A 20,584-nucleotide genomic window follows, 5' to 3' on the forward strand; every position below is an offset into this window, starting at 1 on the left:
GGAGAAAGCTAATCTAATCTGCAGATAAGATAAGGGTTTATCCTTATCACTAGAAGAGAAGGCTGATCCAAATATGATTTGGATAAGCAGATCCTAATGGGGTTAGGAGCTGATCTTTTAAGTTAACAAAAAGAATGAGGGGGTGGCAGCCTTTAGGAGACATACATCATATCCTTTTTAGTGCTGAAATCAAGAATAGAGAATTCTGCATCCTGCGAATACTCTCTTGCCGCCTCCCTGTTCTTGCCACCCTGTTTTCCAGTTCGATCTCCAGTTGTGGGAGATGTCAAGATTGGATCTTGACATCAGTTCTTTGAGAAAGGATTGAAAGGAAGCTGTGCTCATGTACCATTCTACTGATTCTTGCAAAGGACAGAGTTCTTGGGGGAGAACATTGCTGATTCTGCTCCATCCTGCACTGTGCCATCTTCAGTGGGAGCAGTCTTTGGATCCTTTCTTAGGCGTGAACAACTCCGTTGGGAGATATTACTTCTCCGTATCAGGTATAATTCTCTCCTATTCCTTTTGGTTCAGTATAAGGTTCAAGAATGATATTTGAAAATATGATTTTCTAAATAGGGAAGGGAGAGAAATTTTTTTTTGAAATTCACCCCTTATTCCGCAATCTTTAGGCGTCCATGGGATGGATCTCTCATCCCTTCAAAAAGCCCATTTCGAGCTGGGCTAATTAAATATGGGCGAATCTAGGTTTGGATCGGCAGATAAGGATAAAAAGATAACTCTCATCCACTTAAAGAGTCCAGATCCAAATAAAGATTTGGATCAGGGAACTCCTAAATTAATTCAAAATGAGCTAATCTTGAACTACAAATAAGATAAGGGATTATTCTTATTACTTAAAGAGTCCTAATTCAAGAATTAGACAGTTTTGTATGCCCTTAGCTTCAATCAAAATGATGTACTTTATGAGTTTATTGTAAATGAATTAAAGTGCATATTTGATTCATGTTCCCTTGGTATGTTTCTGTGTAATACCCTTAAACTGGACACTTAATGAGACTCGTGTTAGTTTAGAATGTTCACAGCCAATGGGTCGGTCTGGGGAGACCTGTCCTGACAAGGCTGACATTGTGGTGCCACCAAGTCGGTTGGGGTGGCTTGTCTCAGCTATCAGGGTGAGACCCTATGCACACACAGTGTGGGATTAATTGAATCTTTGAACTGGACCAGATTTCCAGTATTGCCATGGACTTTGGAGATTGATGGGCAAAAATGAAAAGTTACACCCGACCCCTAGACTCGATTATGATACTGCACTAGGTGTCGGATTAGGCTGTCTTTGATGTACCAATCAGTGAGATCCTTAGCGGGGGTCAAAACCTGGGTATGTTGGGACAGTCTGAGAATTCATTTGAGTGGGTGATCATAGTGACAGGATCAGCCCCTTTGTCGGACAAAGGTAATGATCGGGGATGCACTCTCATTGATGGAAACCAAGACTGCCGGCAACCGATTTCAATGGTTGAGATTTGTTTTACAAAATATATTTTATATGAGATATAAAATTATATATATTATGGTTTCAAAATGATTTGCAAAAGGATTTAATTCCAGGGATCCATACTTGAGAGAGTGCAACACTGTTCCTTGCAGCTGAGGGAGAGGTCCTCTCTTGTCGGGCAGTGTATGATCATTATGGGCTGAGAGGTTAAGTGTAAGGCCATTGAGGATAATACCTGATGGGCTAATCTTGCATCTATCCATAGTCACTGGGTGTTACAACGTGGCTTGGCCCAGGGACCACTTAGGGTAAGTGTTGGGCCCATAGAGCCCATCTGATGGGTTTCAGGGGGTGCACTATCCATAACAGTGTATTCGGCCAGGCCTTGTAACAGAGGCTGGGCTGAACCCATGTGGCTGATGTGTAGATCAATGTTTGGGTCCCACGCCATACAAAGAAGCCCAACTGGGCAGCAGTTTGGAAGGTTTGATGAATACATAATCCTAAGTGGGCCTTATGCCCATTTCGAACTGAGCTAATTTGGAAACTTCCTAAGGAGCTGGCTGATCTAATCTACAGAAAAGATAAAGATTATCCCTTATCTTTAAAAGGACTTCTAATCCAGATATGATTTGGGTTAGCAACTCCTAATGGGATTAGGAGCTGATCCCTTTAAGTCTATAAAAGGAACAGGGGGCGGCAGCCTTTTGACATCCAACAACATCCAACAGACTCAACTCTTCTCTTCAGAGCTGAGATCACAGAGGAGAGAATTCTGCACCCTGCAAATTCTTTCTAGCCGCCTCCTTCCTGCAGCCGCTGCCTATAGTAGTTCAATCTCCATTGTTTGGGAGAAATCAAGATTGGATCTTGATTCCAATCTTTTGGAGAAAAGATTGGTAGGAATTGTATTCACAAGCCGTCCAGGTGATTCTTGGGAAGAATCAAGTTCTTAGGAAAGACACTACTGATTCTGCTCCACCTTGCACTACGCCATCTTCAGTGGGAGCAGATTTTGGTTTCTACCTTGGGCGTGAACACTTCCATTGAGAGATACTATTCCTCTGTATTAGGTATTATCTCTCTCTCCTCCTTTTGGTTCAGATCTGGTTCAGTTTGTGGTTCAAGAATGATCCTTGAAAATATGATTTTCGAAATTGGGAATTCGTTTCCCAATTGAAGGGAGAGAAAAATTTTTGAAATTCGCCCCCCTTTAATCCACAATCTTGGGCGTCCATGTGATGGATTTTCTATCCCTTCAGTGGTATCAGAGCCATGGTTCAAATCTTGAACCATTCTGTTTCAGATCTGAACCTGTGCAAATAGGGAGAAGGTGTTCTACCCAATTTGCGTAGATATGGGTTTTGGGATATTTGTTCCCAAAATAGATGGGCAAATAATCTGAAATTAATTTTAAATAAATCTGATTATTATTTAGAATAGTTCTTTATAATTTTCTTGATTTATGGGCTATTCGTACAAGAGGAGATCGAAATCTTGGTTTGCGTAGGGAGAACTGCAAGATTTGCAGTTTATTGAATTTATTTATTACTTTTGGTCTGTAAATATTTTTTTTTATTTTTAGACTCAAAGTATAGGCATTCAATCTAATATAATAATTAATAGAAATAGGATTTCTATTTATTTTTTATTCAGGATCGAAGATGGCGACGTAGAGAAGGAGATTTCGTAGATGGGAGATTCGCTATCTGCGATTTACAGTTTGAGAAACTGCAATCTGTGATCTAACCTCTGTTTTGCAGGATGGAGTGTGCGAACAGCCCTGATTAACTATTTTTTGTTTTTTTCTTTTATCAGTTATTTAATTTGAGATTATTTTCTTGAATTAAGGATTTAATTAAAAATCAAACCCTAGACCCATTCGAACCATGATTGGTTCAAACTGTTTGGACCAATTCTAGGGTTTAATCAAGGCTGAAAGTCAGCCCTAATTTTCCCACTAATGGGCCTACGGATTGATATTTAATTAAATCGTTAATTCGGCCCAACCTATTAAGGCCCAGTTTTAAATAGTTCAAACTACAAAAGCCCATTTTAAAGGATAAAGATATATGGGCCGAACTGGGTAACCCTAATTCAGCCCGTATACCAAGATAATATTAATGGTTAATATTATAGAATTTTAACGGGCTTCCAACGGGCCTTACAGATAATTAATTGATTGGATCAATTTATCCCTGCATGAGATGTATGGATGTGTGATGTGCTGCGTACATGGGCCATAAGTGCTTGGCCCATGCTCATTCGACAGTGGCTCTTGCGCACACCATGGCTGAATGCACATCATTGCCATGGTGTCCCTTTTGGTCATTGGATGAATTCCCTCAGTGGTGGGCCCCACACCTCATCGAGAGGTTATGTGCGGAACCCTAGCCGATTTAAGGCCCACCAAAATCTGGCTTTATGAAAGTCAGTGGGAGCCACTTTGGTTTGACCTAAATCAAACTAGGGCGTAATTGTTTGTTCCCTCCAGCTAATATGAGTGCAAGTGATAGGGAGATTCATATGATGAACTCTCTAAAGGCCTTCCATCATTAGCATGAGGATGGGTCCTTCAGTAATGAGGAAACGCACCAAAAAATGGGCTATCCATTTGCTATTGGGCTTGTTTGAGTGTTTCATAAGATGATAGGGGCGTCATAGACCTATGTGGGAGGGGCTTCACCAGAAAATGGGAACTCTCTCACGGTACCTTGGCATTCACGAATATGGTGGGTAAGCACTCACTGGACAGAAAGGTTTACCTGAAAACAGCTTTGAACCTTGTCTGATAGAGGCCAAAGGGAAAACTCATATGATGAGTGGATATGATCCTTCACAAAAAGGTGGTGGGATTATGCAGCAAAAACAGTTGGCTCCATGCACCCTATGTGATTTCCCACATTTCTAGAGACAACCCGTAGTCTCCATCACTGAAAAAAGGAGGGAAATCTCAGAGATGAATAAATGGAAATGGATCGTAGATTAAAAACAATATCTATGAAATGAACATGAATCAAATTAGGTTGTGGACTAATGTTTGCTCTTTTATCAAAAAAATGGCAAACGGATCTTTTGCAAAGCTTCTTGATGACAACAAGCTTAAGGGCCCAAACTACGCCGACTGGTACAGGAACCTTATGCTAGTCCTAGCTTCAGAAAAGCTGGACAAAGTGGCAAAGAATCCTGCCCCAGAGCGTCCGGGAGACAGGGCTTCTAAGGCCCGAAGGAGAGACTTTCTGGAATGGGAGGAGAAAAACTCCCTAGCCTGGTGTTACATCATCGCCTCCTTGGACAACCCAATACAAAGGCAGTTCGATCATATCGAACTTGCCAAGGACATATTGGACAGCCTTAGGACAATGTATGAAGAGCAGAATCGTTCTACTCCGCAAAAGTTCTTGAAGCAGTTCATGACCACTCAAATGTCCAAGGGCCAACAATCTCATGACCATTGACTTCGGATGATGGGTTACATCAACGAAGTGGAGGCTCTTGTATACGGGCTGGACCTTGCAACCCAGATAGATGCTATCCTTAATTCTTTGCCTCCTTCCTTTAATCCGTTCATCATGAACTATAACATGAACAAGCTGAATGTCAGCTTGCAAGAGCTTAGCAATATGTTGCAAAGAGCTGAAGAACTAATTAAAAAGGATGAGCCTGTAGCTATGCTTGTTGAAGCTAGCAAAATGGGCAAGAGAAAGAGGAAGGCAAAGAAGCCTCAGAAAAAAGCCACCAAGGGAAAAAGGCAGAATAAAGACGAAGCATCGGATGCATGTCACTTCTGCAAGAAGACCGGCCACTGGTAACAAAATTGTCCTGCCTACTTGGAATCCAAGAAAGGTAATTTCGAAACTTGTGTTATAGAAACCAACTTATTGGTAGCTTCTGCGTCCTGGTGTATTGACTCCGGGGCTTCAACTCATGCGTGTAACTCGCTGCAGGGGTTCAAGGTAAGCAGAAGGTTGAGTGAAGGAGAAGTCACTCTCTACTTGGGGACTACTACAACTGTTGCAACCGCGGAAATAGGAACCGTGGAGTTAATTTTTAGAGAAGGAAAAATCGTACTTAAGAAGAAATTTTATTTCTGTTTCAAAACTGTGTGCAGATGGTTATTTTGTCTTCTTTAGTAATACGATTACTATTAAAAGAAATAACAGATTCATCGCATACGGGGAACTGGAGAACAGTCTCTATGTTCTACATCCTTCTCTAGAAATTAACAAAATCGAAACTACGTCGACTGAAATCCCCAAGAAGAGAGCCCGTGATACAAATAATCCAACGTGTCTGTGGCATTACCGACTTGGCCACATCGGTGTTGACCAAATCACAAGGTTGGTAAAGGATGGTCCTTTGGATTTTCTAATTGTAGAAGATCTTCCCACCTGTGAGCCTTGCCTGCAAGGCAAGATGATGAAACGGCCATTTAACGGTAAGCTTGAAAGATGTACAGACACACTTGACCTAATACATACCGATGTATGTGGTCCCCTGAGTGTTAGGACACGGAATCAACATGTGTATTTCATCACATTCATAGATGATTTCTCACGATATGGTTACGTGTACCTAATGAGACACAAGTCTGAATCCTTTGAAAAGTTCAAAGAGTTTACACAAGAGGTTGAGAAACAGTTGGGGAGAGAAATTAAAGCCCTTCATTCCGATCGAGGTGGCGAGTATCTCTCTAACGAGTTCAGGGACTACTTAAAGGACAATGGGATAGTATCACAATTAGCACTTCCTGCTACACTAGTCGTTGCCTATTTGTAGGCTACCCAAAAGGCTCTGTAGGTTACCTTTTCTATGACCCAAGTGAGCAGAAAGTGTTCTGCAGTCGAAATGCCCAGTTCTTGGAGACCGATTATATCCTGGACACCCATCGTTAGGAAATTGTTCTTGATGAGGAGACCTCAGGAGCAGTGGGAGATGTCCCACAAGTTCCAGGTAGTGACCAACCTAGAAGATCCACTCGGGTATCCAGGCCACCAGTCCGTTAGGGTTATGACCAGGATAGTTACCTGGTGGAAACCTTGACTAGTGAGGAGGATCCCGTGACTTACGCGGAAGCTATGTTGGACATAGACTCCCTTAAGTGGGTAGATGCCATGAGAGGTGAGATGGACTCAATGGAGACCAATAGAGTCTGAACTCTAGTAGATCCACCCCCGGGGTAAAAGCAATTGGTTGCAAATGGATCTATAAGAGGAAGAAGGGCCCCGATGGCAGGGTTGAGACCTACAAAGCTCGTCTGGTGGCCATGCTTAAATCCATTAGGATCCTGCTAGCTGTAGCAGCGTACCATGATTATGAGATTTGGCAAATGGATGTCATAACTGCATTCCTAAATGGAGATCTTATTGAAGATATTTATATGCAGCAGCCGCAAGGCTTCATAGCTGCGGGTCAGGAAAACATGGTATGTAAACCTAATAGATCCATTTATGGACTTAAGCAAGCTTCTAGAAGTTGGAACATCCGTTTTGACTCTGCCGTCAAATTGTTTGACTTCGAGCAGAATCCGAATGAACCCTATGTTTACAGGAAGTATAGTGGAGATAAGGTTACCTTCTTGGTTCTGTATGTAGATGACATTCTACTCATTGGGAATGATGTAGGAATGTTGACTACCGTGAAAGTATGGCTTTCACAACAATTCTCCATGATAGATCTTGGAGAGGCCTCCTATATACTAGGTCTTTGACTCTATAGAGATAGATCAAAGCAGATAATAGGATTATCCCAATCTGCCTAAACTAACAAAATATTCAAAAGATACAGCATGAAAAACTCCAAGAAAGGAAATGTTTTTTCAGGCACGGAGTCACCTTCTCCAAGAAGATGTCTCCCAAGACTTCTGAGGAGATTGATGGCATGAAGGACGTTCCCTATGCCTCTGCCATAGGGAGCATCATGTATGTCATGCTGTGCACTCGCCCTGACATTGCTCATGCAGTGAGTATAGTAAGCAGATTTCAGGCCAACCCAGGGCAGGAGCATTGGACTACTATGAAAAACATACTTAAGTACCTTCGAAGGACAAAAGAGTTTTGTCTAGTATTCGATGGTAGCTCACTACAGATCCAAGGGTCTACAGATGCCGATTTTTAGTCAGATCCAGATGATAGAAAGTCTATATCTAGATATGTTTTCATGATAGGATCGTGTGTTGTTTGCTGGAAAAACAGCAAACAGGGGTCCAGTGCAGACTCCACTACCAAGGCCGAGTACATTGCCGCAAGTGAGGCTGCCAAGGAAGCCGTGTGGATGAAGTTCATTCACGAGTTGGGAGTAGTTCCATCTAGCACATCACCCATCCCATTGTTGTGTGACAACAATGGAACTATTGCTCAGGCTAAGGAGCCACGAGCCCACTCGAAGTCGAAGCACATCGAGAGGAAGTACCATGTACTAAGGGAGATTGTTGGTAGAGGGGACGTCTTGATTCAGAAGGTAGCGTCAGCGGAAAATGTAGCAGACCCATTGACAAAGCCACTATCATAGAAAGTGTTTGAGAAACATGTGAATAGAATGGGACTCCGGCTAGTACCTGATTGGACCTAAGTGCAAGTGGGAGTTGTTAGACAGTTTTGTATGCCCTTAGCTTCAATCAAAATGATGTACTTTATGAGTTTATTGTAAATGAATAAAAGTGCATATTTGGTTCATGTTCCCTTGGTATGTTTCTGTGTAATACCCTTAAACTGGACACATAATGAGACTTGTGTTAGTTAAGAATGTTCACAGCCAGTGGGTCGGTCTGGGGAGACCTATCCTAACAAGGCCGACACTATGGTGCCACCAAGTCGGTTGGGGTGGCTTGTCTCAGCTACCAGGGTGAGACCCTATGCACACATAGTGTGGGATTAATTGAATCTTTGAACTGGACCAGATTTCCATTATTGCCCTAGACCTTGGAGATTGATGGGCAAAACTGGAAAGTTACACCCGACCCCTAGACTCGATTATGATACTGCACTAGGTGTCAAATTGGGCTGTTTTTGATGTACCAATCAATGAGATCCTTAGCGGGGGTCAAAACCTGGGTATGTTGGGACAGTCTGAGAATTCATCTGAGTGGGTGATCATAGTGACAGGATCAGCCCCTTTGTCGGACAAAGGTAATGATCGGGGATGCACTCTCACTGTTGGAAACCAAGACTGCCGGCAGGTGATTTCAATCGTTGAGATTTGTTTTGCAAAATATATTTTATATGAGATATAAAAGTATATATATTATGGTTTCAAAATGATTTGCAAAAGGTTTTAATTCCCAGGATCCATACTTGAGAGAGTGCGACACGGTTCCTTGCAGCCGAGGGAGAGGTCATCTCTTGTCGGGCAGTGTATGATCATTATGGGCTGAGAGGTTAAGTGTAAGGCCATTGAGGATAATACCTAATGGGCTAATCTTGCAACTGCCCACAGTCCCTGGGTGTTACAACGTGGCTTGGTCCAGGGACCACTTAGGGTAAGTGTTGGGCCCATAGAGCCCTTCTGATGGGTTTCAGGGGGTGCACTGTCCATAACAGTGTATTCGGCCAGGCCTTGTAACAGAGGCTGGGCTGAACCCATGTGGCTGATGTGTAGATCAATGTTTGGGTCCCACGCCATACAAGGAAGCCCAACTGGGCAGCAGTTTGGAAGGGGCGAATTCTGAGATAAGATTAGCTGATAGGATTGGGCCTACACTCTATCCACTTGGAGAGTCCAAGATCTAAATGAGATTTAGATTTGGAAACTTCCTAATTAGATTAGGAGCTGGTTGATCTAATCTACAGATAAGATAAGGATTATCCCTTATCTTAAAGGGACTTCTAATCCAGATATGATTTGGGTTAGCAACTCCTAATGGGATTAGAAGCTAATCCCTTTAAGTCTATAAAAGGAACAGGGGGCAGCAGCTTTTACACATTCAATAACATCCAACAGACTCAAGTCTTGTCTTCAGAGCTGAGATCATAGAGGAGAGAATTCTGCACCCTGCAAATTCTTTCTAGCTGCCTCCTTCTTGCAGCCGCCGCCTATAGCAATTCGATCTACATTGTTTGGGAGAAATCAAGATTGGATCTTGATTCCAATCTTTTGGAGAAAAGATTGGTAGGAGTTGTATTCACAAGCCGTCCAGGTGATTCTTGGGAAGAATCAAGTTCTTAGGAAGGACAATGCTGATTCTGCTCCACCTTGCACTACGCCATCTTCAGTGGGAGCAGATTTTGGTTTCTACCTTGGGCCTGAACACCTCCATTGAGAGATACTATTTCTATGTATCAGGTATTATCTCTCTCTCCTCCTTTTGGTTCAGACCTGGTTCAGTTTGTGGTTCAAGAATGATCATTGAAAATATGATTTTCTAAATAGGGAATTCGTTTCCCAGTTGAACAGAGAGAAAAATTTTTGAAATTTGCCCCCTTTATTCTGCAATCTTGGGCGTCCATGTGATGGATTTCCTATCCTTTCACATATTTGATTCATGTTCTTGTGGTGTGTTTCTGTGTAATACCCTGAAACTTGACACTTATGTTTTAATTCCCTGGATCCATGTGAGTAGAGAGTGCAACACTGTTCCTTGTAGCCGAGGGAGAGGTCCTCTCTTGTCGGGTAGTGTTTGATCATTATGGGCTAAGAGGTTAAGTGTAAGGCCTTTGTGGATTATACCTGATGGACTAATTTTGCATCTTCCCACAATCCCTAGGTGTTACAAGGTGGCTTGGCCCAAAGACCACTTAGGGTAGCCCATGTGATGGGCTTCAGGGGGTGCACTATCCACAACAGTGTATTCGGCCAGGCCTTATAACAAAGGCTGGGATGAAACCATGTGGCTGATGTGTAGATCAATGTTTGGGTCCCATGCCATACAAGGAAGCCCAACTGGGCAACAGTTTGGAAGGATAAGTGGGCACATATCCTTATTGGGCCTAAAGCTCATTTCGAGCTGGGCTGATTTGATGAGTTAAATAAAGGGTGAATTCTGAGAATAGATTAGCAGATAGGATTGGGTCTTAACCCTATCCACTCAGGGAGTCTAGATCTGAATGTGATTCAAATATGGAAACCTCCTAATAAGATTAGAAGAAGGTTGATCTAATCTGCAGATAAGATAAGGTTTTACCCTTATCACTTAAAGGGAATTCTAATCAAAATATGATTTGGATTAGCAACTCCTAATGGGATTAGGAGTTGATCCCTTTAAGGTTATAAAAGGGGGAAGGGATGGCAGCCTTAGAAACAATTCACATTGTCTTCAGAGCTGAAATCACAAATGAAAGAATTTAGCACCTCTGTGAAAATTCTTTCTTGCCACCTCCTTCCTACCGCCACCATATCTACCAGTTCAATCTCCTATTCTCAGTGGGAGTGATCAAGATTGGGTCTTGATATCAGTCCTTTGTGAAAGGGTTGATTGGAAGTCGTGCTCATGTGCCGCCCAGCTGATTCTTGCGAAGGATTTGGTTCTTTTGAAGAACTTTGCTGATTCTGCTCCATCCTACACTACGCCATCTTCGGTGGGAGCAGTCTTTGGTTCCTTCCTTGGGCGTGAACACCTCCATTGGGAGATATTGTTTCTTCGTATCAGGTATATTGCTCTCCTACTATTTTTGTTCAGATCTGGTCCATTTCTTAGTTCAAGATTGATCATTGAAAAATGTGATTTTTCTAAAATAGGGAATACGATTCCCAGTAGGTAGGAGAGAAATTTTTGAAATTTGCCCATTCTATTCCGCAAGATTCGGGCATCCATACGATGGATCTCTCATCCTTTCACATTATTCTTGAATTAAATCTTGAACTGGACACTAAAACTTGGGCGGATTTATACCAGATTTGGTGGACTGAATTGTTGGTTTGATGGGATTGGTTTTTCTGACACAAATTCGATTTAGGCCAGAGGGTTGATGGCTCACTTCAAGTTTTAATTCGGCCCACCTCTGTAAAACCCACTTTTAATATGAGAAAACTGAATCGGCCCTAATTTAGTTACATGGGCCAAACTGCCTTTAGCAATACAGCTCGTGTACCTAGATAATGTTATATGATAACATTATGGGCTTTGTTGGGCTGATACTGATTTAATCTAATTAATTAAGGGTTTTTCAGATATTTTAATTGATTGGATCATTTTGTTTCATGCATGTGATGTATGGATGTGTGATGTGCTACGTACATGGCCCTTAAGTACTTGGCCAATGATTAATTCAATAGTGGCTCTTTCGCACACCATGGCTGAATGCACATCATTGTCATGGTGTCCATAAGATCATTGGATGATCTCCCCATTTGATAAACCCCACATCAAACGGAAAGGTTTTGCTTTTGTCTCTCAATCATCTCTCTCTCTCTCTCTCTCTCTCTCTCGCTCAATCGTCTCTATCCTTCTCTCAATCACTCTCTCTTAGTCGTCCCTTTCTCTCTCTCTCTGTAAAAACTAGAAATAGAATCGGCACTTTCTCCCTTCCTCTATCCTACAGAAGCTTGAACCAACACCAGGTGGTGTTATTCCACGGACTGTAGCAACACAAACCAACACATATCTATAGTTAACCGGTATTAGATCTCTCTCTCTCTCTCTCTCTCTTTACGTATTTTGCCATGCGTTTTAACCTGTAATGGTCTTTTCCTTTCGTAGTACTTGAATTCAAGAAGCAAAGCCATCACAAACTTTTCTTTGGCATGAAGTTTGATGAATTGGCATAGTGTGAATATGGATAAAGAGTGAATTATGAGGAGGAATATTTATTTTCTTTAACTAAATACCTTTTAATAGATCTTTTCTTGGGTTTGATCTCCATCTCTGTCTCCATGGGTTATCTCTACATTCTGGAGTCATCACAAACTTCGTTGTTGCCTGTCATCTTCTGATATACATGTGCAGTGAAGCTGTAATGTAATAGATATAATGTCTTGTCATTTTTTTTTGTCAAATTTAATCTAATTATGTTGCAAATTGTAGTTTGAAAGTTATTTTTCTTGGTGGACAATGTATCAATTGCCAGCAGTCAACCAGTAGAATATTGAAGGCATGACTCAATCCTAATTATGTCTTGTCATTGTTTGTCAAATTTAATCTAATTATGTTGCAAATTGTAGTTTGAAAGTTATTTTTCTTGATGGACAATGTATCAATTTCCAGCAGTCAATCAATAGAATACTGAAGGCATGATTCAATCCTAAATCTAAATAGCCACCTTGACCCTCTAAACAAATGAAAAGAAGAGGGAAAAAAGATTATACCTAGTAGTTAGTAGGCACTTTCATGTTTGAAAAAAGGAATTATTTTTTAAGTTGTTGGTTTTTTTCTCCAGTTACTTCTCATACAATTTCTTTTTGTGTAAACATGAATGTAACACAACACGGAATTCAGAAACCCCTTTAATTAGTTGAGTGGTAACTATTTTTATCTGAGCTTATGAATTAGGATTACTCTTGGCTAGGCACTCAGTATACATGGATTATATTAATATAATATTTATTATTCTTTTACCTGCTTATTCCTTGTCAATATTTTTTTTCTATTTCCTGAATCAAAGCAAACGTTTATCATTCAACTACATCAAATTGGCAACTTCTCCCTGGATGTTGCCCTTATATGTTATTTTTGCTCATCTGTATTTCTGGTTTTATCTGATATTAACTTCTCTTACTTTTGTACCAAATGACATGAGATTATTTTCTCATCTCTTGGTGTCTAGATGTTTATCTTGTATGTGAGCTTTAGTGGCCATAGCTTGTAGTCTTCTATGTGGAGCTCAAATCCTTGTGGGGTTGTTTCAGCATCCGTGTTTAAATAGTTTATATCGTCTTGTAATGTATTTACAAGTTAAATGATTAGTGAGACTTTTGTTTATTTTATATCCACATTATGATCTTTTCTTCTTAATAATATTTGTTTGTTTTTGCTGAAATTACTCTGTAATGTCTTCATCCAGGTTGTTGGGAACCTTTTTACAGATCATCAGAAATGTGTTCTGCTGGATACACAGGCATCTGGAAATAACCGAAATATAACTACTTCTATAGGAGGTCTTGATCTTTGTGTTGGTCGCTATGACACGCCTGAGCATCGGCTGCTTCATGATCTTGACACAGTGTTTCGGGATGATTATCATAACCCAACATTTCCTGTGAGTAGATCAATTCATTTTTCCTATTTTTGGACTTTCATTTAACCGGTGTTGCAAATGGACCAGATCAAATAGGAGATACGTAGATCCAAATTTGATTCATTTATATTAAGATTTAGTTGAACCTCACTTGTTAGATTTATATCAGATTTTAACTGGATTCAGATTGCAATAAGATATTGAATAGTATAAATAAAATAAGCTAAAATGATTGAATATTATATATTATAACAAAATGAATTAAATTGACTGATATTATATACATTGTGAACACAAAAAACTTTAACTTATAATTCCTTAGTGAAAATATGACATCCAACCTATTTAGGGGTAGGGGTGACCACAAGTTATGCTTCCTCTATATTAATTGAAGTCAGTTTTCATCAAAAGGAAAGAAGAAAAACAAGAACTCTTCCTCCTCTTAAGGAGGCTTAGACCTCCTTGTGCTCTGGAGGTTTACACTTCTTGCGTTTTGAACTATGCTTCACACCTCCAGTCGCCTGTTAATAGTGTCTCTAGAAAAAAAAATATTTGAATTGTGTGTATAATCTTATCAATAATATAACATCATGCCTGCAAATGAAAGTGCAATTCACCATCTAGAACTTTATATTTACAATTGTAGTGTATGCGGACAGTTGGTCTTGAACTTCTTGGTTTATGCAGTTTATTATTTGATGATAATCTCATTCCAATAGTTTTTGTCAGCTGGATCATTTGTCTTTTGGCTGTCTCAATAATAGGTAGAAACTAAGGGTCCAAGGCAACCATGGCATGGTTTGCACTGCAAAATTGAAGGCCCTGCTGCATATGATGTGCTTAAAAACTTTGAGCAGCGCTGGAGGAAAGCAACAAAATGGACAGAATTTGGAAAATGTTTCAAAAGGGTTTCTCATTGGCATGATGATGCATTGATAAAATTGGAAAGAATTTCAGGGATACTTATCCCATCCCCATATATTGCAAATGATGATCCTATCTTGTGGGTTTCTAAGGAAGGTGATGCTGAAAACTGGCATGTTCAGGTTGGATTTGGATGGTACAAATTCCTTGCTATAGTGACACTACTTTATTTAATTTCATTGGTTTGCATTAATGAGCCTCGGTTGACTTTCTCTTCTTTGGCAGGTTTTTCGATCTATTGACTCTGGATCAGTAAAAGGGTTTCCTACCAAAGATGTTCAATTAGTTCATGACCAGTTATATCCATTAAACCATTATTTTCCTTTTGAACACAATTTATATATTGAATAGTGTTATGGTGGGTTTTCAAAGTAATTGAATAAGATTTTACATTGAAACCTGTTCTTTATTCAATTTTCATTGTGAAAAGAAAATTTGTATGAAGTGTAATTTGTAACATTCTATTGCAAAAGCTTATCTGTGAGAAAAACTTGGTGATAGATAAGAGCATTCAAACAAGATATGTCCAAGCAATCAGATCTGCCCAACGCTTTATATATATTGAAAATCAATATTTTCTTGGATCATCATATGGATGGCCATCTTACAGAAATGCAGGTTCGTAGAAATTACTTCTATATGGATTACACAGTTCAAATACTTTGAAGTATCATCACTTACAGGAGATATTCTCTTCCACTGAATTTATATTGTAATGGTGCATCTCATGCCCCAATCCATGCTAACAGTCTTTGTTTATTTTCTTGTTAAATTCTATAGCTTGATTGGTTCAACAAATATTGTACTGCAATCCAATCAAAAGGACTAAAGGTTTATGCTCTAGATATAATCTTATGATTCTTTTAGCATGAGCAACAAGCAAGTCCACTCAAGCAAACCTGGTTCTTTGAGAGAGAATGTTGTTGGACATGCTTGCATGGGCTTGGGCATCAAAAAGGATTCCTTTCTTAAAGATATTTCTAGTTTTTTTGGATTTTGTATTTTCATTTTAAGGTTGCTTTTGTAGAGAACACTGATGTGGACCCCACGGCTATGGTCTCCACTGTGTTTGTATGGCAGCACAGCATGTATTCTTTGTTAGTTATGTCAGTGTTATTTGGTAGTTATTTCAGTTTTGTTGTTACAGCTTGTTATTTCAGCTTTATTATTAGTTTATTTGCCATGTAAGCATTAAGGGCAATTCAGCCTTTTTACAATTAGTAGACATATAAATATTAAGAGTGGGTCGGCAGATTGATTCTATTCAACCCTCACTCTCCTTTTCTAAAACCTTTCGTGTGCTTTTGCTTTCTCCCTCTTTTCTTCTTCTTTTCTCCATCTGAAATCTTTCTTTTACTTTCGGATTCAAGACTGATTGTAGTCTTGATTGACTACTTGGTATCAAAGCCAATCTAGGGTTCCTCATGTGTGTCTAATCCAGCTAACCACATGAGAATTGCCTAGGGCTGGAAGCCTAGAAAGAACTGTTCATTGGCTGATTCTTGGAGGTTACTATAAGGATTTAGTAGCTGTCCAAAGGCTTGTAGAGGCTTGGAGAGTGTTTTGGTAATCAGGAAGAATCAGATGAAGGGATTAGAGATCCATCATATGAATGGCTGAACCCTATAGGAAGGTTGGGCAAAATTTCAAAAATTTTCTCTCCCCTCATCTGGGAATCACATTCCTAGTTTTAGAAAATCTACATTTTCAAGGATCAATCTTGAATCATAAATCCAACCAGATCTGAAACGAGAAGCAGGAGAGGGATATACTTGATACGGAGAAACAGTATCTCCCAATGGAGGTGTTCACGCCCAAGGAAGGAACAAAAAACTGCACCCACTAAAGATGGCGCAATGTAGGATGGAGCAGAATAATCAGTGTTCTTCTAAAAGAACCGAACCCTTCACAAGAATTCACTGGAGGCTGTGAGTGATGGAGCACGATCCGACCGGTCTTAGCTGTCAACGAATTCGCCTCTGAGCTGGAGCGACGGGGAGCCTGAAATGGAAAAGATGAGGAAACTCCGGGGGGAACCCGGTGAGATAACTCCGAAGCTCAAGTTAGTAATCTCTCAAAGGCAAAGTATAGACCAGATGGCGCAAAGTTCACATACCTTGTTTGTTGGGGGTAGGGCGCCTTTTATAATCACTTCGCGCACTCACTCCGAGGCCCTCGTCAGGTCAGGTATGATTACCCTTGCATCTGTCAATTCGGGCGTCGTCCTTTCTGCTGGGACAGAACCGTCACTGCCTTTTGCCGGAACCATCTCTCTAACTGGAGATGGCGGTGTCAGGAGGTGGTGGCAAGTGGTCGTTTGGAGTGCAGCCGTCAAGCGTCAGGTACCAAATCAGTCAGGTGCGCTGCCTTGGATATGGACTTCCTTGGTGTCAGGCATAGTACGGTTTATTTGGTTTTGGTGCCCTGAGGGCGATGTGGTGGAGTGGTGAGCGAGGCGAAGTCTTGAGTTCAGAGGTATGTATAGGGCAGGTCAGTTCGGCGAGGTGTATCCCGAACTATTACACGGCAGGCCAGTTCGGCGAGGTGTATCCCGAGCTGTTACAAGGCAGGCCAATTCGGCGAAGTATGTCCCGAACTGTTACAAGGTAGGCCAATTCGGCAAAGTATGTCTCGAGCTGTTACAAGGTAGGCCAGTTCGGCGAAGTATATCCCGAACTATTACAAGGCAGGCCAGTTCGGCGAAGTATGTCCCGAACTGTTGCATGTAGGCCAGTTCAGATTCTTTCTGGTTTGGGGCCGAGGGTGAGTTTGGGCCCCTAGTAGGGAGTTCAGACCGCTGGTTTCTCCCCTTGGTGCTCGCGCCTTAGGCTTGCTTTTGTGCCGAGCTATTGCCTTTGCCACATGTCGCATAACTGTGAGGTCGGGCCAAATCTTCCTTCATCAATTTCCCCCCACTCCTCGCGCCAAGGGTCTCGCCCTGGTGTGGGGAGTTTTGCGAGGTGGTAGGTGGATTTGTCCAGTTCTTCGAATCTTGACTGTGCGAGGTGCTTTTTCCAGGGTTCTTCGATTTTCTAGAGTGTCCGAATGGGCGGGAGACATGCCTACTGCTCATAAATGTTGACGGACATGGCAGCGTGCGTTTATTTTAAATTTCAAAAATTTTCGCCGCTGGGACGTGACAGCGGGTCATTCAATTTTGAAAAAAGCGTGCCACTGCCGTTCCGAAGGGACGTGAGTTGGCGGTTTTGTCAGTTGCAGGGAGACGTGCGGTGCGTTGTCAGTTTCAGAAAGATGTGCATCGGCGCGACATTGGTTTCAAAAAGATGTGCGCTGACGTTTCGCTCTTTTCAGAAAGACGTGCGCCAATCACGTCTTGATCTCAGGGGACGTGCGGTCAGCGCAAATGCGGGTCGTCGGATTGTCTTTGATTTGCACTGTCGGTTCTTGGTTACTGTAGCTATAAATATTGGGGGACCCCAATCGATTTGTCACTTCTGTGGTTTGCCTCTTGAGCTCGCGTCCAACTTTTCAGCTCGCATCCAATTTTTTTAGCTCGCGTCTAGGCTGGTTACTTAGCCTTCAAGGTTTTTGGCTTGTTCCCGTCTCCGGAGCCTTCAAAACTCTTCCGGTGAGTACCTTCCTGAATCCACCTCTTTTCCTCGATGTCTAGCTTTGATAGCTCAGACGACTCTTCAAATAGGACTGATGTAGGTTCTACAAATTGAGCCGTATCCCCTGACTGCCTTAGTGATCTTGAGGTGGAACTTGAGGATGACTATGAACCCGTAGGCCGAGCCGCTTCGGGCAGTTTGGCATCTACCTCTCGCCGAGGTCAGATGCTAGACAGGTTTGGCCCCTCGACCATGACGCCCGAGGGGCTCCAATCTATACTTATGCCTTACAATCTGCCTGGGGGGTATACATATTTCATTCCTTCGGGTAGCTTTCCTTGGGAACACGGTCCTGATGAGATCGTGATTTATCGAGAGCAACTCGCTGCGGGGTTGAACGGACTCTCCGTGTCCGTTTATGACAAGCAGACCTGAACTGGAAGAGATCCTTTACGACCCGGAGATTGAACGGACTCTCCGTGTCCGTTTGAGAGCTGCTAGGCAAGTCAGACAAGAAGCACAAGAAATGGCTGAACAAAGAACTATGATGGATTATGCCAAGCCCACCCTCACCGGGACTGTCTCCAGCATTATCAGGCCAACTATTGCTGCCAATAACTTCGAAATTAAACTGGCCATAATCCAAATGATACAAAATACAGTTCAGTTTTGTGGTATGGCCCATGAGGATCCGAATGCCCATATTGCTAACTTCTTGGAAATCTGTGACACCTTCAAACACAATGGGGTAAGTGATGATGCCATCCGGCTGAGGTTATTCCCATTTTCTTTGAAGAATAAAGCCAAAGCTTGGTTGAACTCATTACCGGCAGGATCTATAGCCACATGGGACGAAATGGCCAGCCGTTTTCTCTCTAAATATTTTCCCCCTTCTAAAACTGCTAAAATGAGGAATGACATCACTACTTTTTTCCAGCAAGAGGGGGAATCTCTCTATGAGTCCTGGGAACGTTACAAGGAGCTACTAAGGAGGGTTCCTCACCATGGCCTTCCGATTTGGCTGCAGGTGCAAACATTTTATAATGGTCTGACCGATTCAAACAAGACCATCTTAGATGCAGCAGCTGGGGGCTCCATAAACAATAAGACTCCCGAGGTTGCCCATGCACTCATCGAGGAGATGGCAGCCAATAACTACCAATGGCATTCAGAAAGGACACTAGTTAGAAAGCAGTATGGCCTTCATAATGTGGATACATACACAGCTCTCTCTGCACAAATAGGAGCACTTAGCAAAAAATTTGATGAGATGCAGATGGCAGCTATGCATGTACAGTATGATAAGTGTGGGGGAGGCCATGATAGCACTGAATTCCAAGTTGGCAGTCAGTCTTTTCAGTCCATAGAACAAGTAGACTTTGTTGGCAACTTTACAAGACAGCCAGGAAATCAGTACCATCATGCCCATAACCCCGGATGGAGAGGCCACCTGAATCAGCATGCACCTAAGCCTTTCCACCAAAACTTCTATCAGCCGGAACCAAAATCTAACTTGGAGGAGCTGATGACCAAGTTCATAGCTAGTGCGGAAAATAGATTTCAGAATAACGTAACATCAATAAGGAACTTGGAAACTCAGGTTGGGCAGCTGGCACAGATGATTTCAGAAAGGGCTCCAGGTACCTTACCTAGTAACACCATGGTAAATCCAAGGGAACAAGAGGCTGTTGGGAGAATTCCTAATTCAGATACTTAGTCATAAACTGTCTTACTTTCTTTTTGTTTTTATTTTTCATAGCATTTAAGTTTAGTTAGTTTTTCTTAGAATTTAATTGAATAAAGATACTGATCTCCTCTTCTAGTTTGCAAGTGATTTCTAGCAGAAGAAGTTTTCCACCGACAACATATTGCAGAATTTAAGAATGATCTTCAGGGAAGTCCTCTAAATACCTCCTATTACTTGATGATGCTCTTGCTAGTTTTATTGTTACTGCCTAACACTACGAACATTGAGGACAATGTTCATCTTAAGTGTGGGGGAGTGAGCCCGAGGCTAGGGTATGGGGGCTGAAACCATGCACCCCAACACACATATGCAGGCAATGACATAACCAAAAAAGACTGGAACCCCGCAAGTTCATTACTATTTATTTGATGATTTTTTTTTAAAGAAGGAATTCAATGAGTTGAGGGAGACTGATGTACTTGTTAAGTTTTTATTCTTGTGAATGACCCAATTTGATATATGCATGAGAAAAAAAAGGGGAGCTGAATATGCTTTTTAGCATGACTAGCCCTAACTATCTTCATGTGTATGGAAGCCCTTGATTTCATGGTTAATGGTCAAGAGAGCTAGTGCACATCTGAAGTGCTGATTCTTGAAGTTCAATAATTGCAAAGAAGGACAAAAGCCCAAATTGACTCCGCTATTCTGAGCTGAATAGTAAAACTAGCAGCTTAGAACATGAGTCCTATTTACCTACCTCAAGCAAGTGACCAGTGTGAGATGGAGCATAAGATGCACTCACACCAAAAAAAAAAAGAAAAAAAAAAAGAGA

At 41.5% G+C, this 20,584-nt stretch overlaps 1 non-coding gene and 1 pseudogene across 1 annotated transcript; one reads left to right on the forward strand and one right to left on the reverse strand.

Moving 5' to 3' along the window:
* The window catches only part of LOC148874533 (phospholipase D delta-like), a 68,542-nt pseudogene that overhangs the window by 17,666 nt on the left and 30,292 nt on the right, over positions 1 to 20,584 (forward strand).
* Positions 18,970 to 19,076, reverse strand: LOC148874534 (small nucleolar RNA R71). The gene has a single exon (XR_016106311.1). It is a non-coding gene; the product is annotated as a small nucleolar RNA R71 (small nucleolar RNA).

This window comes from Nelumbo lutea, chromosome 1 (assembly GCF_056320005.1).
Source record: "Nelumbo lutea isolate HS-2025 chromosome 1, American lotus-T2T, whole genome shotgun sequence".
NCBI lineage: Eukaryota > Viridiplantae > Streptophyta > Magnoliopsida > Proteales > Nelumbonaceae > Nelumbo > Nelumbo lutea.